The sequence below is a fragment of the Lemur catta genome, chromosome 10 (genome assembly GCF_020740605.2).
Source record: "Lemur catta isolate mLemCat1 chromosome 10, mLemCat1.pri, whole genome shotgun sequence".
In the NCBI taxonomy this organism is placed as follows: Eukaryota; Metazoa; Chordata; class Mammalia; order Primates; family Lemuridae; genus Lemur; species Lemur catta.
Genome location: NC_059137.1, coordinates 4,774,417 through 4,800,321, shown reverse-complemented (window position 1 = coordinate 4,800,321; position 25,905 = coordinate 4,774,417). Strand labels below are relative to the sequence as shown.

At 44.6% G+C, this 25,905-nt stretch overlaps 1 protein-coding gene and 1 pseudogene across 1 annotated transcript in view; both read right to left on the bottom strand.

Moving 5' to 3' along the window:
• RAPGEF1 (Rap guanine nucleotide exchange factor 1) overlaps window positions 1–25,905 on the bottom strand; it is a 137,987-nt gene that overhangs the window by 100,991 nt on the left and 11,091 nt on the right.
• Window positions 1,391–1,473, bottom strand: LOC123646838 (annotated as a pseudogene).

The window sequence follows — 25,905 nt, the reverse complement described above, 5'->3', positions numbered from 1 at the left end:
TAAATCTGTTGTAACTTTGTCTTTTGACAATACCACCCTTTCAACCCCCGGATCCCACCCATTCCCAAGTCCTATTTCCATTTTACCTTCCAGATATCCAGGGAATCTGTCCCACTGCCACCACCCTCATCCAAGCTGCTATCATCTGCCTGGAAATACAATTCAGCCTGTGAATTTCATTCCTGCCTCTCCAAGGCATTCTCCCACTGAAGCCAGATCTTGTCACCTTGTCAAAGCACAAACCTGATCTCCTCTCTCAATCTATCTCTTTCACAAAGAAACACACACACCACTGAAAACACTTAATGGCTATTTAACTTGTCGGTGCTCTCAAACTCAAGGCCCAGACAGGCCTAAAAGGTGCATCTCATCCTACCCCCAAACTGCCTCAGGGTCTTTGCCCATTGTTTTCACCTAGAGAGTATCTCCTAGCTCTCCAAGGCCCACCTCACACTTTACCTAGCTCACTCTGACTTATCCTCTAGATCTCAGCTCTGATCTTACATAGTATTTATGAAACTGTGATTATGTGTTGGGGGAGCTATTTCGGTTTCTGCTTTTCTCAATCAGGGTTCCAGCAGAGACTGAAGTCTAATACCCTGAGGCATCCACTGGAGGTAATGAATTAACTTCCGTCCTATGCATCTAGAATGGTACTAGCTACTTACCATCCCTGGAAGATCTGAGGAAATAGTCACAGCTCTGTGTTCTGTAGTTCAAATGAGGAACCCAGGCTTGGAAAGATTTGTGCCTAATAGTGTTCGACACATAGTAGGTGCTAAAATGTTTGTTGATTGAAAATGAAACAAGAAATTAATCAATGAACTGCCACTCAATGCTTCAATTCCTTTCACTGGATTAGGACTCCTAAGGTTTAAAACTCAAGCCAATAATAGTCTCAGCGTAAGGCCTCACCTCTCTCCTCACTTGCATGAGACCATTTAAACCACTGGAATCACACTGAACACCACACACGGCACAATAGCCAACCACTGCACAGGAAGGACAGTGGGGTCCCACACCAGGCACACACTCTGGAGCCAGGAAGAATGGAGCCAGTCCCAGCTGGCCCACTTGGTATAACCTTGAGCAAGTGACTTAACCCCTGACTCTGTTTCCTACCCATAAAGAGGGATAAATACCACCATTTTAGCCAGAGTTCTTTGGTGGCAAGGAGTAGAAACCCAATGACACATGGTTCACATAAAAATGAAGGTGTAAGATAAATGAGAGTGCAAGGAAAGCCCTACCCAGAAGTCAGGAGGGCTGAGAGGGAAGAAAGCAGCCCTGAGAACCAGCATTCCCCACCTCTCCCTGCTTCACAGCCTTTCTGCACCGGGCTCCATTTTCAATCCAAGTTCACTCTCTTTGGGAGCTCATCCGCTCCTACAACTTTAGGGAAAAGTTTTCAATTAGCAATAATTGTGCCTCAGACAAACCTTATTGGCTACAACACTGCCACTGTGCAAAGCTTGCTCTTAGGACTTTAAATACAGTCTACATGCCACAACATCCCAATTTACACCTCTCATCCAGACTATATGTATTTAACTGTCCACTCAGTATTTCCACTTGGCTATCTAAAAGGCACTTGCAGTTGAACATGACCAAGCTGAACTCTTGGCCTCCCCTATGACCTGCTCCATAACAGCCTTCCCCATCTGAGCTGACAGCAACTGCACCCTTACAGTCATAGCTGCTTGGGCCAGAAACCTTGGAGTCATCCTTGATTCTTCTTTTCCTCCCATAACCCACATCCAATCTGTTAGGAAATCCTGTTGGCTCTCATTTTCAAAACACACTCAGATCCAACCACTTCCCCACATCTCTGCTGTCCACCTGCATCACTGTACCAGCTTCCAGCAGGTTCTGCCTCTGCCCTGGCTCCCTTTATTCCCAACACAATACAGTGATCCTCACAAAACCCAAGTCAGACCACTTCCCTGCTCTGCTCAGAACTCTGCAACAGCTGCCCATTTCCCTTGTGATAAAAGCCAAGTCCTTGCAATGACTCTAAGGCTGGTGCGCTCGTGCTCACTTTTGCCTCCTTGCTGTTCCCTCAGCACTCCTACCTGATCCCCTGCCTGGAATGCCTGTGTCCCAGACATATGATATGCTTGGCCAACTCCCTGGCCTTCTCCAAGACTTTACACAAACATCACCCCTCAATGAGGTCACCTCACTCACCCTATTTAACTCTGCAACCTGACCCCTTGACCCCTGGAACTCCTGATACCCCCTTTATCCTGCTGTGTACAGCACTTATCACCTTCTCACATACTTTACGTATACTCCACTAATGGATAAGGTTTATTGTCTATTGTCTATTTTCCCCTACTAGAAATGTCAGCTCCACCAGGAGATCTACAACCCAAGTGACTAAAACAATGCCTGGCACGCAGCAGGGGCCTAATCAACATCTGTTAAATAAGCGCATGAACATGCTTCTTTTGAGTTACTGCTCCTTCCTAATTTGGGAGCACCTCCCGGCTGCTTGGTTCTAATTCTGCAAGACTCTTTAGCTCAAATGCCCACCAATGATTAGAATGTCTCTCTTCCTGGTTCAATTCCTGAGGTGGAACCAATGGGCCCAGCTTATCTTTCCAAAGAAGACCACACTCATAGGTCAATGGCCAACTGCCTCTGGAAAAGCCATTTAGTGCAGAAAGTCCTGTGGGAAAAACTAAGAAAGAGCAAAGCCACCTGGAGCTATCCTATATGGGAGCAAACGCTCCCCACAGGGTGCAAGCATGTGGCTGTTACAGCAGAGGCCACACCGAGCATCAGTGAAAGCCAAGATGGGGTCAGGAACAAGTTGGATCAAACCAGATATTTAGCCCCCAACCCTGGCCTTATGGGAGGAGGAGGAGGCTGCTGAGGGGATTACATGTATTTCAATGTCTAGCCCACCTAGAAGTTACTCCTTCTAAGTTCCCTTAGGCAACTTAACCACCCTTCCATCTCATCCTAACTATAAACAGATTTGCTGACTTATGTAACTGGCAGAAACACTTAAAATGTTTTTTAAAAATCCGGCCAGACACGATGGCTCACACCTGTAATCCTAGCACTCTGGGAGGCCGAGGCGTGAGGATCATTTGAGCTCAGGAGTTCGAGAACAGCCTGAGCAAGAGTGAGACCCCATCTCTACTAAAAATAGAAATTAGTTGGACAATTAAAAATACGTAGAAAAAAATTAGCTGGGCATGGTGGTGCATGCCTGTAGTCCCAAATACTTGGGAGGCTGAGACAGGAAGATCGCTTGAGCACAGGAGTTTGAGGTTGCTGTGAGCTAGGCTGATGCCACGGCACTCACTCTAGCCCGGGCAACGGAGTGAGATTCTGTCTAAAAAAAAAAATCCATTAAACTCTGCAGGCAAGCAGACATTCTTTAGAGTTCCTCACTGCTCCCCATTCACTGCTACGGATTTTATAATCACCTTATGGGCAGAATGATGTACACTAGCAGGGTAGTTCTGGCTCAGGGTCTCTCACAAAGCTATAGGCCAGATGTTGGCCAACGCTGCAGTCACCTGAGGCTTCACTGGGCCGGAGGATCTGCCAAGAAGTTACATGATGAATAAGCAGCAGGACTGCTTAGTTTACCATGCGCTACTGGCGGGAGGCCACAGATCCTCACCCCGTGGCCTCTCCTCACATGGCAGCTGGTCTCCCCCAGAGCAGGGGGTCCAGGAGAGACAGGGAGGCAGAAGCCACAATGTCTTGTACGACTGCTGCTGTATTCTACTGGTCACAGGGATCAACCATGACCCAGCATGGGAGGGGACTGCACCTGGTGTGAGCACCAGGAGGTGGAGGTCACTGTGCCATCTTGGCGAGGGCCTTCCACAGTCTGCTCATGTAGACCAAGGACTGTTTTTGAAGGACTCAGAGCTAACAAAAGGATTTTATATTCTAAAAGGTTATAAAAAAGAAAATGGAGACGTACATGTGACGGAGACCATGTGTGACCTGCAAAGCCTAAAATATTTACCATCTGGCTCTTCACAGAAAAAATCTGATGACCCCCAATGTAGACTGTACACTACAGATGATTTAACGGATTTTTCAAGAGTAATTCTGACTCTATGCAATGTTCTGACTTTAGAATCTAAACCCCCGACGTGAGCAATTCTACTGTTCAGTAAACTGTAGCTCTGAAAATTATAATATAATGGCAACCACTAAGAAATGAACAGCTCATCATAACCTGAACAGAGAGAAAATAATCAACAGTTCCTTGCCCATAAGTAGGTGACTGATAAAATACAAACTCAGTGTATGAATGACTAAATGAGTAAGAAATACTACAATGGCACATCTTGAAAGTATGCAGCGATCCCGAAAGTATGGAAAATCTTTAACCAATGATATTTACAATATAAACACAACAAAGCGTGAAGTCTGCATAATAACAGTCACAGCTGAAATGTATCGAGTGCTAATTCTATGCCAAGTATTGCCAAGTATTCTCTCATTCACTCCTCCTCACACTGCACAGCAGCTGGTATGTTAGCTGCCTTCACTTTACAGATGAGCAAATTGAGGCTGACAGAAACTACGTAACTTCCCAAGAAGTTACATGATAAATAAGCAGCAGGACTACTTAACTGCTATGGCCAACTACGTTAAAAATGATGACCGACTTTGCATCCTGAATCTCATGCCTGAGCATCAGCGTGGCCCTCCTCTGGCCCATGCTTCTCCTCCATGGAACCTCCCTCTCTCTCCCTGTCTGACACTCTGCTTGCTGGGATCCCAATCCAGGGATTTTAAGAAGGTCAAAGCTCTGGGCTCCCTATATAAGCAAGGTTATAGAGACCTGAAATGCCTGACTGAACCTAATTACTCACCGATGTGCTCCCTCTACCCAAAGAGCTTCTAAACATTATTTTTTTACTGAGGTCTGTGCTTTCCAACCAAAGGTCATCTTTTCTGAGATTGTGGAACCAACACAGGACAGGCCACCTCTCCAGCTGCCTTCCTAAATGAGCTAAGTGGCCAGCAGCTCGAGGCCAACAAGGTTTTGACACTCCAATGAGAAGGCAAAGAGAATGCTGCAGCTCTTGCAGGCAAATTGAAGGACACAAAGATCAGGACCCAGGACACACCGTAGCCACTGCACACAGAATTGAGCTCTAGGCCAATAGTCTCCTACGTGGAGATAAACAGATCTCCCTCTCCCTCTCCCCCTCAATGGCCTTTGAGATGACTCAGCTCGTCCACTCTTCACAAACTCATGAACCTCAGGGATGTGATTTGCCCAAGGTTACACAACCAGCAGCAGAGCCACAGTTACCTGATGCTAACTCAAATCTTTCCACTATTTGGATTCTGCTATTGAAAAGCTTGAAGTCCAGCTGGTTGAGGAGACAGATGCTGATTATGACAGATTCTGGAGGGAGGGAGACCTGAGCAGAGGGGACTAATCTTGGACTAGAGGCAGGACGTCTCCTTATCGGGGACAGAGAGGCAAGGATAAAGGCAGACACAGGAAGTCAGAAGGCCTGGAGCCAAGCGGGATTTGAAGGGGGATTTGTATGACTATGTGGACAGGACAGTCAGCTGACTAAGGACAAGTAGAAAGACTGTCAAAGGGCACTTAGGGACCAGCTGAGAGCAGAGACGTGAATGTGTGTCAATAAAAGCCCTAATGAAACACCACTGTGACCTCAATGGGATTCTAATAAATACAGTTGTCCAATCCCACGCAGTAAACATGCAAGGCACAACAAGATAATCAGCTCCCTCTGTCCATTCTGATTATGAGATGATAATCATCTACAAAAAAATTATTCCCGTGCCTAACAAGAAAAGAGAGGCAGCATTCTACTCTGCTCTTGTAAACAGTCACTATCAAGAAGGTAGAACAGAGAAGAAAGGGACTTTGACATCGGAGAGATTAGGTTTGGGTCCCAATTCTGCCACTAAGTTAGCTGTGTGATCTTGAGCAAGTTACTAGACCCTCAGTGACCCCTGTTTTCTCATCTGTGAAACAAATACTATCCACCATAAAGAACTCTAGTGAAGATCAAATACAAGATGCTCAGCTCACAGAAAGCTGTGACAGACAGATTGCAAAAACGGCCAAACAATTCCTCTCCGTGTGTCCACACCTGTTTGCAAGGTGACCTTACAGTCTCCCATCGTGAGGGAGGTGGGGGCAGAAGGGAGGGGTCTCTCCCTCCCTGCTCCTTGAATCTGGGCTGGCCTGTGACGTGTTTTACCCAAAGAAATGAAGTGGAGGTGACACGGTACTGGTTCTGACCTGGGGCTGTAGGAGGCCCTGTAAGTCTCCTGCTTTCTGGGAACCCGCCAGGCTCCAGGTGAGTGACCCTGGCTGGCCTGCTGGAGGCACAGAGACCAGCCTTCTCAGCAGCTGACTCCAGACATTTGAGGGACCCCAGGTGAAACCTGGAGCTCAGCAGTCTAGCCTAATCTGCCAACTGCAGAAGCATAACAGTTGTTATTTAAACCCCCTAAATACTGGGGTGATTTGTCAGCAATGACTGACTGCTAGAGTGATAGTGAAACAAAGCCATGATAATGACAACTTCTCTCCTGTCCAGCAATTCTCCCCGTCATCATCAATTTTTCCTTCCCCACCAGATCATTCCCATCGGCACTCAATTATGCCATTATCTCATCCTGTATGAAAACCTTCCCTTGACGCCACCGCCTTGGTCTCTGCTTGCCCTTGAAGCAAAACTCCCCAAGGAAGTGCCCATGCTCCCTGTGGCTGATTTCTCTCCTCCCACCCTCTTGTATACTTTCTCCCCCAACACTGCACTGAAACTTCTTACTGAGGTCCCCAATGACCACCAGTCCTCAGGTGACTTGACCCAAATTGCATGGTGTGTCACCATGGCTCCCTCTCTGCCGCCTCCTTGAAAACACTTTCTGCACTTGTTTTCTAGGACACCAGCCTGCTGATCCCCCCTATGTCCTGGAAGGTCTTTCTAGGTCCCCACTTGTCCTCCCGTCTCCTCCACTCCCTAATGCTGGAGTGTCCTGGGGCTCAGGCCTCGGGCCCCTTCTTTTCTCTAACTCCCTTCCCTGGTAATCCCGCCCAGTCTCATGGCTTTAAACACTACCTTTATGTCAACTGTCAACTACTCTCAAAAAAGCTTAGACTTCTTTTCTGAACTCCAGATTTTAAAACTCACGGCCTAAGGGCCACTTCCCTGTAGATCGCTAACAGACATCTCAAACTCCATCTGTGTCAAAAACAGCTCCTGACTGTCCCCCGCAACCTGCACTATGACGCCAACCTTCCAGATACACAGGCCGAAAATATCCTGGTCTCCTTTCTCTCTCACACCCCATACCCAATCCCTCAGCAAATTCCATTAGTTCTTCCATTCAAAGTCCTTTAAATCACCTTCAAGGCCTGATCTCCTCTGTTGTCACTTTCGCCGGTCTACTCTGCCCCAGCTACACACTCCCATCCCAGGCCCTCCACACCAGCTCTTCCTTCTAGAGTGCTCTTGCTGAGACATCTGCAACACTCAGGCTTGTTCCTTACCACTGAGCACTCCCCTCCCTTTCAATCCTATGTAAAACTAACAACCCTCTTCCCTGGCCCTGGACATTCTATCCCCTTCTTCCCTGTCTTCTCTATATGATGCCTATTACCCAAAAGTCCATATAATTTTACTTATTTATATATAAACTATACATTCCAGAGGGTAGCCATATTTTTTAAATTAGGTATCCCCCTGTGCCTAGAACAGTGCCTGACACAGGACCTATTCAATAAATATTTGTTGGATGAATTAATCTCCATCAATCAATAGGAACAATGGATTTTTTTTAGTACAGTGTCCCATTTAATGGTAATGGAAAAATACTGAAAGCCTCTACAGACAATCCCATCAGTTTCTTCAAACCTTCCATCATCTATTTTCTCCTCATTATAGTGATAAGAAGGACCATTTTCATAGATGAAGACCTGAATGTGTGTGACAGACTAGAGAACCAGACACTCAGCCAGCAATACCAATCACACACCTGAGGCAGCTGGAGGGTGATATTTAAGTCCTCTTCTGGCCAGAAAATTAGAAGATTCTTTGATCTTTTTTAACTGTGAGTGACCTGCTTCTGATTTCCAGAGTAACTAACAATGACCGCAGAGAACACCCAAACCAAAAACGCACTAGGTTAGGGGGTGGCAAACTTCTGCCCACAGCCCAAATCCCACCAGCCACCTGTTTGTTTGTGCAGGCTGTCTGTTTACAGCCTACAAGTAAAGAATGGTTTTCATATTTTTAAATGGCTTCATTTTAGATGAAACCATTTAAATCTACATAACAGTCTTCATTTTGCTTCTTGGCCCTGCAAAGTCTAAAATATTCACTGGCCCTTTAAGAAATTTACCAGCCCTTAGGGGCAAACTCCTTGGCTGCAGTCCACAAGGTCCCCTGAAACTGTCATCCTGATATTTTGACACAGAGTGACTTCTGAAACCAAATGCCTTCACTGAAAAGAAATTTGAAAGGTAATTAGATATAAAGTGGCTGCTAGCCATTCCTATTATCTTAAATAATGGTGACACCCTCTATACAGCTGGAAAAGAAATAGCCAAACACGGAAATGTATTTTACGCAGGTTCCCAGGGTAAAGCATATCCTAAAGCCAATGGCTAGCGATAGACATTGTTCTAAATTTGGAGATATCTGATGACAGAGCCAAGTTTCCTTCCCTTTTCTTACCCACACCCAAAACAACACCCCACACGTCTCATGAGAAAAATTCCTTCACACTTATGGTTTCCATTTCCTACATCTGATCTTTCCCTTAATAAAAATCCAGTTTATGAGATGCTTGAGTTACATGTGAATTGCTCACAAATGAAAGCCCCTAATGTACACAGTCTTTTAGTACCATGCCTGGCACACAGGAAGCAACTGGTATTTCTCTAATATTATATCCCAACATGGTATTATTGTATCACATTACATATTATATATATAAGATATAATATATAATGTATTGCACATACAACATATTGAACAAGTATTCTATAACATGTAAATATAAATATAAAATATATAATCATACGTTATATTGTTTTATTACAGACATTATTATATCGTTGTTACACTGCTATCCCAGCATAGGAGACACAAAGCTACAAACTAACTGCAAGACTTCAGACAAGTCACTTCATTTCCCTAAACCTCGATTTCTTCATTGGTAAAATTAGGGAATCATTTCAGAAGATTTTTACTGTTCCTTTCTAGCTTAAGATTTCTGTGATTCCAAAAGCATGTTAAATAACCTTTTGCTTAGCTTGTTCTCCTACCCCGAACCTATTTATTATTATATCCCAACACAGCTTCGAACCTCACTAATAAGCAGGCCTAGACACGGTCTTCATTGGTTATGCTTACTCTAACACACCGATGCGCTGTGCTTGATCCAAACCACCCTCACAGCAAGCTGTTTCATACAGTACATACATCTTAGTAACAACTGAGCTGGTGCCTCCATCATGGGTGAGCACTGGGGAAAACGGGAATGAGTCAGCCCTCAACAGAAGCAGTGAAGAGGAAGAGCTGGGTCACTGGTCACACTGACCGTGCTAATAACACTTCTGGGCTTGCTCTGTCTCTGTCATGTGAGGAAATTAAAGTGTTTAATAATTGTTGCTCTCCGGGAGGCAGAAGAAAAGGCTGTGATGGTAAGTGCGTATCCTTAAACGAAGCCTCATGTCTCTTCTCTATGAAACTCAGCACTTGGATGAGACTGAGTCAAGCCTAAAGCAAAGGACTGTGGGAAATCAGAATTTTATAACAAAAATGGACTCTTAGCACCAATAATGGCTTTTGAACTTCCCATATCCTTTCCCTGAGCCCCATGCCATCAGATAACTCACCACAATGGCATTAGATAAGTGTAGTTTAAGTTTTATAAGAGGAGCAATTTCAAGATGACGATATTCAATGCTGATGTGCATGTGACTGACTGGTAAATCTCTGTTACCACTCATGAAAATGTTAACAGATATATCCCTTTTGGAAAACAACATGGCAAGAGATCCTTAAAGCTACTTCTATGTTCCTGTCTTGGGAACTTTACACTGGTAACTTATCCTAAGGAAATCACTCAACAGAATCACAGAACTATATTAATGAGGTTATTTACTGCCACCTTACTTGTACCAGCAAAAAGGGGAAACAATTTCAATATTCAACAGCAGGTGAAGTTATGCAACATTAACATGATGGAATGTCACAGTCATTATAGGAGCTATGAAGACCACACAGAAGCATGAAATTAAAGGAAAAAAAACAATTATTTGCACATGATTAAAACTATATGAAAAATATGTATGTATGTGCAGCAGCTCTGGAAAAGAATAACAGTACCAGCTAACACTTTTGTTGCCTATGTTGTAGGTCCTTTAAGTTTAAGCACTCAACATGCATTGCCTTCTTTGCATTTTGTCAATTTGTTCCAATATTTTCCTTGAATAATGTAACAACATCTCAAAGTAATAATAATAATAATAATAAACACTTACTGCATGCCAGACACTGTTCTAAGCACATTACATAGACAGACTCCTTGATCCTCATGCCACTCTATGAGGGAATACCTACAATTTGCAGTACCTACAATTGAGGCCCAGAAGTTAAGTAATTTGCCCATGGTCAGCCAACTAGAAAGTGGGAGAACAAGGACTCTACCCTGCCACCTGGGCTCCAGAGTTCAAAAATTTTTTTTTCAAAGAAATTCAGCACTACAAAAAGCACACCTATGACCCTGGAGCTCAGCCAGTCCTGCTTTCTAAGTAGGTACTGAACACTCTAGGAGCTTGTCAATAAGAATGGCCGTGGCCAGTGCTGATGGTCATTGATTCACAGCCCTCAAGGGGACCATTAAGATCATCAGGCACATGATACCCCCAACTGGGAGAAGGAAAGGGGTAGAGAACTACCCAAACTCACACAGCTAGCGGGGACTGGGTCAGAGCCAGGCCTATGATGATGCCCACGCACCTGGTAAATCCAGGGTTCTTTCTACTATGCAGTGTGTGATAACAAGAATTACTACTATTCCTTAAATGCTTACTGTATGCTAAGGGCTAAAAGCCCTTTACAGGAACTATCTCATTTAATTCTCACAATAGTCCTTTGAAGTAGCCATTATTATTAATTTCATTTAGAGATCAAGAAACAGGCTTGGAAATGTGAGGTAATTTGTCTTGCCTTACTTATTAGCTACAAGGCACTGAGCTAGTGGTCGGAGTGGAGCACCCAGTCCTTGTGCTCTCTGGATCAATATTAATTAGCTGGCACGCGGGCATCCAGCTGTCCAGATGCTTCTTCACTGTCTAGCATGTAGAGGCAAGTCTAAACACCTTTGCTGGCTGGAATCCAAACATTTCTAAATTTGCCCCTATAGTGGAGCAACCTCTGGCAGGCAGAACTGAGGCAAATCCACAACCCACCCCCACCACCCACCCCCATCCGCAGCCCACCCTCTCCTGCCAACGTCCTTCCCAGCACAGCAAACCCACAGCCAGCACAGGCCTGTGGGCTGAAGCCTTTTATAGTCAGCTCTTCCACCCAGGGTGTTAATTTCGTTCGCTCACACCCACACTGTGTACAAACATGCAAATCATTAACATTTCCATTTACCAGGCTGGTACAGCCCTGAGCTGCTGGGATTTTTGAAGGAGATAACAATTCAATTTGCAATTACTGCTGCAATTTTTAATTTCCAAGGAAACTTCTGTGCAAGTTGTACTCCCAAGAGACAAAATGAACACTGTAGGCAACGCTTCAAATTATTTTTAGGAAAGGAAGAAAGAAAAAGAAAGAGAAAGCCAGCCAGTCAGGCTTGGGTGAGGACAGAGGTGGGGGAGGTGGTATTATAGGCCTATTTCAGAGAAGTTCAATTTGGCTCTAAATTTCAAAGTTTCCGCAGGTGTCTGAATCAACAATTAAATGTTGACTCTTTATAGGGGCCTTCTGTGAAGCAGTCTTTTGCCATGTGAACAATCATCAATAAATTTACTCTTTCTAAATTCAAAATTGCTACAGGAAAGTGTACCTATTTTCATTCCCTAATGTCTCTTCTTAGCAGAGAAAGGCTAAGAATGAACATTTCCAAGTCGCATATAACCATGAACCCTATAACTGCCAACACCGGCCGTTACCATTTATTGTGCACCACTGTGCAGCAGGAGCACCAGGCTCTGCCCTTCACATGCCTACCCTCATTTATACCCAGAGCGACACTGCAGCCAGGAGGACTTGCAAAGGGCACAAGTGCCAGGCACTGTGCTAGTGCTGAGGACAGAACAAAGAACCAGGCAGACAGCACTCGGCATTGGAGCCACTGCCTTATCCCACTTCCCATCTTATTTTTTCTGCTTGGGGCCTGCTGGAACTCACAATGGTAATACAAATGAGTCAAATTTATCAACCGCAAAAAGCATCCATTACTGTAAAAAACAAAAACATTTTCTATGTTTTGGGTCCTGAGAGCTATAAAAAAATAAACCCAGACCAGGTGCAGTGGCTCACGCCTGTAATCCCAGCACTTTGGGAGGCCAAGGCAGGAGGATCGCTTGAGCCTAGGAGTTCAAGACCAGCCTGAGCAACATAGCAAGACTCTGTCTCTACCAAAAAATACAAAAATTAGTTGGGCGTGGTGGTGTGCGCTATAGTCCTAGTTACTCTGGAGGCTAAGGCAGGAGGATCACTGGAGTCCAGAAGTTCAAGGTTACAAGAATTTCTAAATGGCACAGGCCGCTTTAGTCTCTGAAACCTGATTGTTTTTCAAGGAGCAGCCAAAGCTGTAAGCGGACTCCCGCCCGTAGCAGTGAGCCTTCCAGGTGGGTCGGCCAGTCCTGACTCTGTATGATGCGGAACTTTTCTATGTTGGAGATTTGCCCTGATGCAAACAGATCAATTAAAAGTGGCACTACGATTGTGCCACTGCACTCCAGCCTGGATGACAGAGTAAAACTCTGTCTCTAAATAAATAAATAAAAAAAACCAGAACAAGAAGTCAGAAGAGTCTAACAGCCCCTCATTGGGTGCCTGTCCTGCACTGTTCAAAATCATTAGAGAGGGGTTTCTCTAGCAGGCATGAAATGCTTTGGAGGGCAACAGCAGGCAGAGGTAGGAGGATTCATGTTTCTCACACTGGTGTTCTGGCACTTCAGTTTTCAACTTTCCATGTGTACAATATGAAAACACATGTCAACAGTCCAAAGGGCAGATAACATTTCCTTTAAATTTGCCTTTGGAATGCACTCTCTGGTCAAAGCCTGTATTCTCCAGAGCACCTGCCAACACAGGGCAACCAGCTAGGCAGAAGTCAGGGGCTGCCTAGGCTGTCCCAGCTGCCTGTCACAAATCCACACGAGGACATGCCCAGGTTTCCCATTTACCTGCCTCTAAAGTAGGCATTGACCATGCTGCTTGCCCTGGAACCTAGAGCCATCATTATCCACCATGATTTCACAACCATGTTGCATGTGGACTGCAGAAAACACATTCAGATCAGGGTCAGGGTGGTGCCTAGGATTCATTAAATACAGCTCCTAAATACTGTTATAAAATCCCATTTCCAAAACATACACATCCTTTAAGGACAGATAAGCTATGAGGGACTACTCCACATCCTTGTCACTGCAGCTCCTTGGCAGGGCATCGTTCAGTATGAAAAACAGCTTTGCGTTCTGAGATAGATTCTGGACTGAGGAGGTCTACCCCACATGGCAAAGACTTGCTCTTGGTCAACGGGATCTGCGAAGGCTTAGAAATCAGGGGCCATGAGCTGCTCTGCTCTCTTTATCCCCAACTCACTGTGGATCCTGAGATCCCTACTATCAACAGTGGTCCTACAACTCCTCTCATTTAAATTTCTGACCATAATTAAAACAAATAACAACAACAACAAAAAAAACCCATAAAACCTTTCTTTTTGTCTGTAAATCCAGCTGTTTCCCATGAAAATTTTAAGTTTTAACTCTTACATTTTTCTAAGGAGAACCAGAGATGATCCAAAAGTAAGCAAATATATTAAGGTGATGCTTCTGAGTTATTGGATCAATGCTGACTTCCTTCTGGGTGGCTGGAGATACCAGCCCACGTGGCACTGAATTCAGAAGAATGGTGCATCTCGACCAGCCTCAGTAAGTCCCCCGTCTGCTAAGATTCATTCTGAAGGACATGGTACTATGGCATCATAGTCAGGACTGGTTTTTAAATTTTTTTTTAATGTGTAAAAATACATTAAAGTATAACAAACCTCATATATTCATCCATCCATTACCTGGATTCTAACAGTTGCTAAACATGTCCTATTTTGCTTATCTGTAGGCTCCCATTTATTTATTTATACAGTATATTATTTTGTTGAACCACTTTAGAGTAAATTGTAGATGGCACAACTCTTCACCGCTGAATACTTCAGTACGACTACCCAAAACAGAGCATGCACCTGCGTGGCTCAGTACATTACACAAAATAATACGAACAGTTCCCCATTATAATCCGCTACCGAGTTCATATTCAAATCTCCCGAACTGTCCTCCAAATGTCTCTGACAGCTGTTTTGTTCAAACCAGGATCCAATCAAGGATCATTGCGGAGCAAGCTTTACAAAGTGACATGTGAGACAAAAGAATCACTGAGGGACAGTCAGAAGGGCTGGAACCTGGCAGTAATCAGCATCCCACCTATCCCATCCCAACCTTTTTATTTTTTATTTTTTGAGACAGAGTCTCTCTGTGTTCCTGGGCTAGAGTGAGTGCCGTGGCGTCAGCCTAGCTCACAGCAACCTCAAACTCCTGGGCTCAAGCGATCCTACTGCCTCAGCCTCCCGAGTAGCTGGGACTACAGGCATGCGCCACCATGCCCGGCTAATTTTTTCTCTATATATATTTTAGTTGGTCAGATAATTTCTTTCTATTTTTAGTAGAGACGGGGTCTCACTCTTGCTGAGGCTGGTCTTGAACTCCTGACCTTGAGCAATCCACCCGCCTTGGCCTCCCAGAGTGCTAGGATTACAGGCGTGAGCCACCGCGCCCGGCCCCAACCCTTTTAAAAAGAAAAAAATCCTACAATTTGGCCACAAATGACAACTAATGTTAACATTCCCATGCATTTTCTTCCAGTTACTTTTTCTTTTCATAAACACATGCTCAGATATACAGTTGTGAATGAACTATCTTGCTACAGATCAAGTGCTATTGCAACTTTTTCTGGTAAGTGGAGGTAAAGACCTGGTGAAATCTTGTATGTGCCATCTCTGCCACGCCTGCCAGGCTTGCCAAACTGCTGGCCTCCTGGGTTAATAACTGCGAGAAAAGGCCACTGAGTGCATCAGAACACTGCACTGCCCTGGGACACTGCTAAAGGTTCCCAATTCCAAGCACATCACTGCACTGCTTTGTGGCCCCACTGGCTTCCTCCCCTCAAGCTAATTCGAACCCTCAGAGACAAAGCAGGTGTTAAAAAAGGTCCAAGGTGGGCCGGGCGGTGGCTCACGCCTGTAATCCCAGCACTCTGAGAGGCCAAGGCGGGTGGATCGTTTGAGCTCAGGAGTTCAAAACCAGCCTGAGCAAGAGCGAGACCCCATCTCTACTAAAAATAGAAAGAAATTATATGGACAGCTAAAAATATATATAGAAACAAAAAAAATTAGCCAGGCATGGTGGCACATGCCTGTAGTCCCAGCTACTTGGGAGGCTGAGGCAGGAGGATCGCTTGAGCCCAGGAGTTTGAGGTTGCTGTGAGCTAGGCTGACGCCACGGCACTCTAGCCCAGGCAACAGAGTAAGACTCTTGTCTCAAAAAAAAAAAAAAAAAAAAAAAGGTCCAAGGTGGATACATATGAGATTTTTTTTTTTTTTACAGAAGATACTTTGAACTCTCTGGAAGGTGCTAAATATTTAAAAGCCATTAATAACATTCTCTAAACCAAAAATATCACAAAAGACTCAAACTCCTGGATATCAAAACTTTGACTTGGAATATTTCTTAAAAAGTGAAAATTTGCAACAAACAGATACATACTGTACTGAATAAAACATCTTGGGCTGAACTAAATTCTCAGCCAAGCCATCATATTGAGATACGAACCATTTTATTCCTTAGAACTGTCTGTTAATTTTCTTTAGACCACGTTAGACTGCAAGTGTTTTCTGATCTGGAAGGTGTTTCCCTGTGTAGTTTCAGTGCTGGTGTTGAACCAAAGTCTCTCAACAGAAGATTTCCTCCTTGCTTCTTCCTGGAAATGAAGCCCAGGGCTTTCTTACCTTGTTTCCAGGGGCACAGATGGCTTCGTTTCAGGGGTTTCTGTTTTTCAATAGCATTGCCCATTCTAACGCCAGAGGATCACAGGGCCCTTCCAAGCTCAGGTGTCTTTGTTGAGCAGCAAATAAGGACTGAGTCAGAACGCAAAAAGGGATTCATCTCTTGGACATCCCAAATCACCCAGCAGCAGAGCCCTGGCTAACCCTCGCAAGAACATGAGGAATTCTGCTCTGAAAAGTCTTTGCCTTTCAAACTCTCTTTGGTCCCAGGGAGGAAATCAGAAGAAAAGGCTTTCTATCGCCCTACCGGTGAGCCGCAGTAACTGGTCTATATTAAGCAGCTTTTTCCCCTCCGGCCCTGCTCTGACACATTACTCATCAGCCCGGCAGCAGCTCAGAGAATGACTATACTTCCAAACACTTTCAATACTGCTTTTCCCTGGGGGAGAAGTGGGGAATTGGGTGATCAAAAAGCTGAAAGTCATAAATGGACCATTCTGGGGTGTGCGGGGAGAAACATTTTCACACAGACCCTTATGCTACACCTTCGGCTTAAAGGTCTCACTCTCAGAGCGGTGTGCTTGACGTGACAAGTACCAACAGAGAACACAAGCTGATTTCATTAAACTGCGTTTCCAAGGAAAAAAAAAAACCAAAATATCAAAAAGCAAGCTATACTTCAGTTTCCAAAGAAGAAAAACCAAGAGGGACAAACACAGCTAAGAATTTATAACCTCAAGTTCCAAACTTCCATTCCACTTTGGGAACAATTTTGCTGGAGAACATGTTACGCCACCTAAATTTTGAAAAATGGATTTCCTGGAAGAAAACAAGGGCATGAAATCATACACTCTTGGTAAAAAGGAAGAAAATGTCAAGGTGGATGAAAAGATTTCGTTTATTTCAATCCCAGAGTCTGAAGCTAGAAAAATTCTTAAAGAATCTCCTGTGGCATAACAGGTAAGAATATAGTTCTGGAGCCCAACCACCTGGATTCAAATCCCGGCTCTGCCACCTGGCTTTGCCCGCTGAGCACAGCAGCCTCAGTTTCCTCCCCTGTTAAACTGGGCATAGTGCTAGTCCCACCTCCTCAGCTGTAATGAGGATCAAATAAGAGAGAATGTTTGTGAAGTACTCAGCTTGCTGCCCAACACTTAGGAAGCCCTTGGTGAATATTTGTCACCATTTTTATATCTTAGACTGTGAAACTACGGTAACTCAGATGGCAGATTTCTGGCGTCAATTTAGCCAAAGGCACCAAAGTAAATTTATTCTATGGAGTTGGACAGTATAATATGCGTGCAAAGTATAGAAGTGGAGTAAAATTTGAAGACAACATTTCAAAAAAGACCCACAGAACCAAAGAGACCAAGTTTAAGAGGCATTTAATGCTTTGTTACAACTTCTGGGCACCACAGGCCATTGTGTTATACCAGCCCCTGCCTGTTCTGAAGGAGGGAGAAAGAATCTTGCCAACTTATGCAAAACAAACAAAGCCAAATCCAAATCTCTATGAGATCTTAAGGCTTCCTATTTTGATCTGCCAATATAGAAATAATTTTTACAAAATCATAGGCTGAGATTTCATACTTAGCAAATAAATAGCACGTCTGTTTCAAATAAATAGCAAATGCAAGAAGGCCCCCTACTTCCTTCTCCGAGCCACTGAGCTTCTGCCCAAATTAAATGGCAACCACAAACTAGAAAAAAGCAAAGGGCTGGAACCCCCACCACGCCAGAGGTGTCCACTGAAACCTAACAGGTGCACAGCAGACTACCTGGCACACAGTAGGTGCTTAATAACTCTCTGTTGAACAAATGGGTGGAAAAATGAAGTAATAAGCAAATGAGAATTTTCCACCCCCTCCCCACATTGATTGCCCCCACCTCCCAGAATGGGTTAACCAGAGTTTCTAACCCACAAATAAACTCTCCTCTCCTAGCAAGAGTCAGAGGGCATGGGCCGACTGGAGCACTGTTTCATCCACTTCCCCCACCCCTCGGCTCAGGCAGTTCCCCTGCCCTGGAGTTTCTTCCATATCTTTATTTCCCTTATTAGTCTATAAAGCCCTTGAAGTCACTTGAAGGCAGGGGCTGTGTTTGTGGCAGTTCCTCACAGTGCCTGTGGATATGCACTCACAGAAGCTGGGATCAGGTGCCAGGCTCTGCCATTTCTCATCTGGGGACTGACACATTCATAACATGTTTCCATGAGAAAATGCATCTCAAGTTCCAAACAACTAATTTACTGAAGAACTCAAGTTCTGCTCCTTGAGAGAAGAGCTCGGAAATGAGGACCCCGTGGTTCAACTGTTTCTCAAGTAATCATGGCCCCCCAGAATGATTCAAATGTGAACTGTTCAGGGGTAGGGCTGGAGGAGATAAACAGAATTCCTCACTAATCCCCAGCTCAGAAAGTGTCTTTTAGAGTCATCCCCAAAAGTGAATATGCTGCAGCCCAAGATGAGCAAGTGACCCATCTCCAGTGTACATCTTAGGGAGACAACTTAAGAATCTTAACAGATTGGAAGAATAAAAAATGAACAGGCCCAGAGGTAGAAGGCTCACCGCATGGCTAGTGGGATGTTTCCAAGTCTTGTACAAACACTTCGAGAATGCTGTGGATATATGTACTGCTTTCAAGCAGACCCTATTTGACCACAAGTTATTAAAGTCACCCCCTGAGGTGTTACTACCACAAGCCCCAAATCACCATAAGGCCCAAGGAGACTTACACGATCATTTCCTCCAATGAGCCCCTCCCCCATTTTACAGATGCCCCAGGGAGGGGCAAGGACCAAGTCTACACATTTAGTGAGACAACTGGATCCAGACCTCAAATTTTTATCCTGGGCTAGGAAAACTTCTGCTACCTACTTCCTCATGACCAGAGGCTTTGGAGGACAGCTAGCCTGGCTTGAATCTTTACGTGGGCATTTTCTAGCTGGACAACTTTGGGACAGAAACTTAACCTCTCTGAATCTTATTTTTTCACATATGTAAAATGTGTACAAATGTGCCACCTACTTCATAGTTTAAAGGTTAACCAGGATGTTTTAAAAGCGCTGGCACACAGCAGACACTTAATATGAATAACCACTGCTGCTGTTTTGATAGTTACTACCTATAAACCTCCAAGGTTTAAATGCAATGTACTGAAAAAAAATTATTTACCCTCACTAGGGATTTTTTCCCCATATCAGAATAAGATCCATTGCAACATTCGGGTGAATAACTCACTCATTATCTTAGTGTAATTAAAATAAACTTTCACTTACAAACATCTGTACCTTAGGAATAATATTTTGATTGTGGAAAGTGACATAAGCCAGGGAAGTGATACTGTGGCCCCTGAAGTATGAAACATATTAGGAAGAGCCCTCTCCTCCATGCAAGAAACCGTGGGATTCAGAAGAAATCCAAGTTGGAGTTCTGCAAGGCGTTGCTCACTTCTTGAGGGAGTTTTTTTTTTTTTTAAAAGAAATGTCTCAGGAGGCAAAGGCCAATGGATCCCCACAACATACATATTCACTCGCCAGAACCAAAGAAACAGAGGCCAGGCGCTCAGGCGGTACCCGGTAGCTGACACAAAGCTTTGTGTATGGAATTTGTCTGCTGGGAGGAAAGTCTGATGCTAGTCACTTCCCTCCTGGAGAAAAACACAATACGAGGAAGCACCAAGCACTGTGGGAATGTTCCAAGTGGGAGTTCCAGCTCAGACCAGAACATAAACAAGGGGACCGGCCTGGTCAGGCCCAGCAGAGCACTGAGGCAGAAAGTCTAGGAGCCACTTTTCTGGGTCCTGTAGACTCTGCTTTGAAGTGACTTCCCTATCCAGCCCTGGAGGAAATCATCGAAGGCAAAGGCACATCATGTGTAGAGTGTCATAGGAAACACAAACTCAGGGACTCTCTTATGACACACTTGCATACTCACAGATCAGTCTCAGAATGTCACGGCCAGTGGGGCCTCAGAGATTTATTCAACAAATACCAACATGGAGCTTAGGCAGAGTCAGATAACATGCACAAAGAATAACTCAGTTACCACTGCGATCGGAGCTGAGAAGCTCAGCGTAGGGGAAGCATGTCCAGCAGGGTGACCCAATCTAATCTGGGAAGTCAGGGAAGGGTGAGACTTGAAGGGTAAGCAGGACTGGATCAAGCAAAGGGGCAGAGAGCATTCTGGGCAGAAGCAGCAGCATGTCCAAAGGCCCTGTACAGCCAAAGCACATGCACAGGGGAGGTGGGGGGATGGTCAGACAGGACAGGACCTTGTAGGTCCGGGGCTTTGTCTCATAGGTTCAAGGGGTTCCTAGGGTGTTGCAAGCCATGTGTGTTCATTTTTCTGGAAAGAGAGGTCTATGGCTTCCACTAAAGTCTTGAAGAGTTCCAAAAGGTTAAGAACCACTGAGTTAGTCCAACTCATTACAACAAAATGGGGAAACAGGTCCAGAGAAAAAGACTTTCCCCAAGGTTTCATAGGAGGCTGGAGAACTCCAGTCACTGACTCCCAGTCCAGTGTTCTCCCACAGCCAGCCAGCCGCCTTGTTTCTGCAGGGGATGGGTCAACAACGACAAATGCTAATCCTCACTGAGCACTGATAAAACAAGGCAGCTCTGTTTCTCTGTCAGGCAGGCCTAGAAGTGACACGCTACAGAAGTGAACCATGAAGTCACCCAGCTCATCCTTCTTGGGCTAACCTAACCTGGAAAACACAGCGGCTCAGAACGGGCCCTCACCTCCGATTCCAAGGGCCCCTGATGAGATGGCTTCTGGCTTTTCAAGGGCCTTCGTGAATGATGCTGGTTCACTATAGGAAGGGCACTCAGGGCAGAGCTCTCCCTGCTAACTCAGCACCCAGCCTTTGGGAGAAGCTGTTTACTTGTTTTTCGTTTCAAAATCAGGACTGGGCCAAGAACAAAATGTAGCCCTCAGTACATGAAAAGGAGAAAGCCTATAACCCCAATTTTATCAAATTCTACCTGGAATTGAGAGACAGACACAATTTTTAACAAAAGTGAACAAAAACAGGCCATCCGTGGTGGCTCACGCCTGTCATCCTAACACTTTGGGAGGCCAGGGTGGCAGGATTGCTTGAGGCCAGGAGTTTGAGACCAGCCTGGGCAACACAGCGAGACCTTGTCTCTACAAAATCAGAAAAATTAGCCAGGTGTGGTGCCGTGCACCTGTAGTCGCAGCTACTCAGCAGGCTGAGGCAGGAGGATTGCTGGAGCCCAGGAGTTGGATGTTGCACTGAGCTATGATGATGCCACTGCACTTTAGCCCAGGAAACAAAGATGCTGTCTAAAAAAAAAAAAAAAAGTGAATAAAAATAGTAAATTTCTCCTCTGCCACTTATTTCATGGTATTTAGAAGACTTGGGGGAAAGTCTAAACACGTGTGGAGAATACTTCTTAAAGCCTTAATACTTCCTGGAATACCTAAAAGGAGGAAGTCTCAAGTACCTGGACTGGATTCCAGGTAGATCCTGCTGGGATCCAGCATTCGAGCCCTTCCTACCTTTCTCACCTGTACCTCCCACTTCCCCACACGCCTGCCGCCTGCACTGTAGCTCAGCTCCCTCCTCTTCAGGTGATCAAATGAAACCTAACAGCCAGCAGCCAGCATGCCGTCAAGGGGTCCCACAGTGCAGGAAGAGGCAGGCCCAAGCTGGGGAAGGCTCGGCCCCTCTTCCGGGTACCCGCCCACTGCTCAAGCTTCCAGACTCTGCTGCCTCTTGTCCTTTCAACCCGTTACTTCCACACACAGTCGTCAAACCTGACTAAGCAACTCCTACTGCATGGCCCTCTGCCCGCGCTGGGCAAGCATGGCTGGCTTGTAGGATGCACGCCCTTTGTTAAGCAGTCTGGAGTCCACACCCAATATGCATCCATTCAACAAAAGTTAATGAACTTCAACTGTGTGCCAGGCGCTGTTCTGGGCTCTGGCCAAACAGCTGACAAGGAGTTTACCTCCATATGAGGGAGAAGATCATAAAAAAGAAGCAAATAAATGCTATGTTTAAAAAAAAGAAAGAAAAAAAAGGAAAAGAAAATTCAGAAACAGTTTGTAAACATTTACTACTATACTTTTAAAGTACTAATGTGAGTACTGTGTGACTTTAAACATAATTTAAATTTTAGAATTTTTCCTTTTAAGAGATGAGGTCTTGATACATTGCCTGGGCTGGTCCCAAACTCCTGGGCTCACACAATCCTCACCTCGGCCTCCTGAGTAGCTGGGACTACAGGGGCACGCCACCACACCCGGCAAAATTGTAGAATCTGTCTTCAAGTTCTGGATGCTTAGTTTTTGAGTGTCTTGCTTATTGTGATGACAAATATATCACCTAAATTAATTGGCTAATATCTCAAGGCACGATACACATCAAGTGTGAGATTCATGAAAGAATCTTCTTCGTAACTGCTAATATTGTGGCTGCCTTCTCGTCAGAGCTAATTAGATCATTTGTTTTTCCCCTCATAATACTGCTGACAAAAAGTATGTACTAGAAGCAGAAGTATCAACATTTTCTTGTTCACTCTTGCATATATTATTAAAATCATCTTCAGTCTGTGATGTCTTTTGGGAATATTTTGAAGCTACTTCTCCATTTTATAAGGGTTTGTTTCAGCACTGGGCAATAGCGTCAACCTAGCCCTCCCACATGCCAGCTGGACAAGTCACATAAACCCCTCATCTGTGAAATGAGGCCACTATCACCTGCTTGCAGTGCTGTTGGGAGGATTAAATATATGTAGCACAGTTCCTGCCATTAGTGCACTGAAGTTGTTTGTTATATAACCATCGTGATCTTCATCATTATTCTAAGTGCAACTTTTTATTTTTTAGGTCAAATCCCTAGGACTCTTTCCATTCCTCCCCATACTTTGAGTAGCAGTTCCAAAGCATACCCCACTATCACCAGCATGAGCATCAGTGCCACCTGGGAACTTGGTGGACATGCCAATTCTCAGCCCACAGACCTACTGAATCAGAAACTAGGGACTAGAGCCCAGCAATCTCTAGGTGCTAAAGTTTGAGAGCCACTGAGCAGGCAGACAGCAGCCTGGGAGACCCAGCAGGTCCTCAGGAGAGGAAGCACCTGGCCCCAACACACCTGGTCCCAGATGACCCTGTCAGCAACATCTGCTAATGTAATAAACTACAAGTTACCAATTTGTTACAAACACAAAGCTTCCTACCTGTCTTTCTGGCTGTTTTCTTTAAACCCCAAATATACCACTTGCATAAGAATGAAACGTCTTACAAAAATCCTATCCCCATACTCCTTTCTATGGCAACAGGGAAAAAAAAACAAAAAACTCTGTCCAGCTTAACCCAGACTACTGTCCCTATATAATTACTTTTCCAACTTTCTCTGTAAGACTTAAATTGGCACAAATACTCATATCCCTTCCATCCACTCCAAAAAATATGAATTTAAGATTTGGTTGGATTAAATTTTTATAAGAAAAATACACTCTGGTTGTTACATATACATGTTTATTGTTTCTTGACCCAAACTGTCCCAGATTTGATGTTGCCACATTTGAGTGATTAGAACACCGATGCCCACAGAAAGAATGGAACCAAAACCAAGTCCCAGAGACCCTCCCGAGGACTTGGTCCTACCTTGGAACAGGCTGCGTTTCTGTAATAGTTCTCTTACTGCAAACTCAGACCCTCTCCAACACAAATTTGTGGAACGCAGCAGTTGTAAATGATTACTCCCTCAGAGTTCTTTCATCCAAACCAGGACACTTTTGAGAGGGGCAGGGCAGGTGATATTAATAATTATGCCAGGACAGCAGGTGTAAGCCAGGAAGTGTGATCATCACCCTATCTGTCATGGTCTACACGAGCACATTGATCCTCAAAGCAATTATTCCTCTGGTGTCCAGACATCTGAGAGGCTAGACTAGGTACATCTACAAGCAAAAATCCAGAGTCCACCTCTTCACCCAAAGGCTAAGTCTCACTTACAGGGGAAAGCTTGGACCCTGTCACAGTGAGCTGCACCAAAGAATGCAGATGAAGAGATATGTAGAGGGTTATGGAGGAAGGGGCACAGAACTTCCATGCCCTCCCCAGGCACACCACCCTCCAGGAACCTCTATGCGTTCAGCTACCTGGAAACCCTTCGTGTTTTTGAAAGCAGCCATCCTCATGTGTGTGAGGTGGTGTCTCACCATGGTTTGGATTTTCATTTCCCTGCTGACTAGCAATGTTAAGCATATTTTCATGTGTTTATTAAGCCATTTGTATATCTTCTTTGGAGAAATGCCTATGCAAGTCCTTTGCCCATTTTCTAATTGGGTTGTTTGTTTTTTGTTGGCCCTGTGCCATCTTTGTCTATTTCTAGCAAACAGAGCTAGATAGTTAGCCAAGGTCATATTCCCATGCAGATAAACAGTTGTTATGTCCACACAATGGACTACTACTCAGTAACACAAAGGAATTAATTAGTGATAAAAAACAGCTGATTAATCTCACAGCAGCAACCAGAGAAAAAGCAGCCCATCTGCAAAAATTACATACTATACTGTTACATTTATATGGTATTCTGGAAAAGGCAAATCTACAGGTATAGACAGAAAACAGACCAATGGCTGTCAGGGGTGGGAGAAGGGTTTGACTATAAACGGGCAGCAAAACGATTTTTTCCCCAGCGTGACAGAATTGTTCTGTACACTGAATGTGGTAGTGGTTACCCAAATCGACCTGTGTTAAACTCATAAAGTTATAACCCCCCAAAAGCCAATTTTGCGGAATATAAAATTTTAAAATCTCACCCAAAAGGGGAAGGTTCTCCCCTTTTATTTACATAGGCATTACACTAAATGGCTTACAAGCACCATGTCATAGAATCTTACAAAACCTCAGGAATGCACAATTACTGTCACTTGAACCCATATCTAACTGAACTAGGAGAAACTAAGTCCTGATCACTCCAGACACCCAAGATTCTATTTGATCTTTCCAAGACTCAGGGTGTTTGCAAATTTTCATTTATCACATAGTAGCAGGAATTTATAGTTGGCAGAAACATGTCTGCACATAATGAATCTTTCTCCCTGGGGATAAGGTCCACAGAGCTTCCATCAGATGTCAGTAGACCTATGACCTTAAAAAGCTCTGGAACTGCTGCTCCACTTCAAGGCCCTCAATTTATAGAGGGTGCCAAAAGGCCCAGGGAGGGAGAATGGCCTGCCCCAGAGGACACAGTGCATTTCTGTGGCAGTGCCAGGCCAGTTCTCTATCACCCAAAGATGCCACAGTCCCAAGCATTCCTGGTGACAGTAACTCACCAGCTCCCCACGATGGTTTTAGCCCACGATTTCCTCAGCAGCAGGTGCATTTGTCCTACCAAGCTGGGGCCAAGGACCCTCAGGCTCCCTGTAACACAGGGCAGTCCCTAGCCCAAACCTTATCTTGTTAAATATAAAAACTTCATTTTACGACCTTGCATATTTAGCATAATTAACACATTAACTGCCATGTGAGTTGTATTTAATTATGCTAGTTTTGAGCCCAGGCCCTCATGAGACAAACCTGGGCAAAACCCTGTAGTTGTTTTGTGAAAATCTTACTTGCTGATGTTCTTCTTATCATTGCAATTAA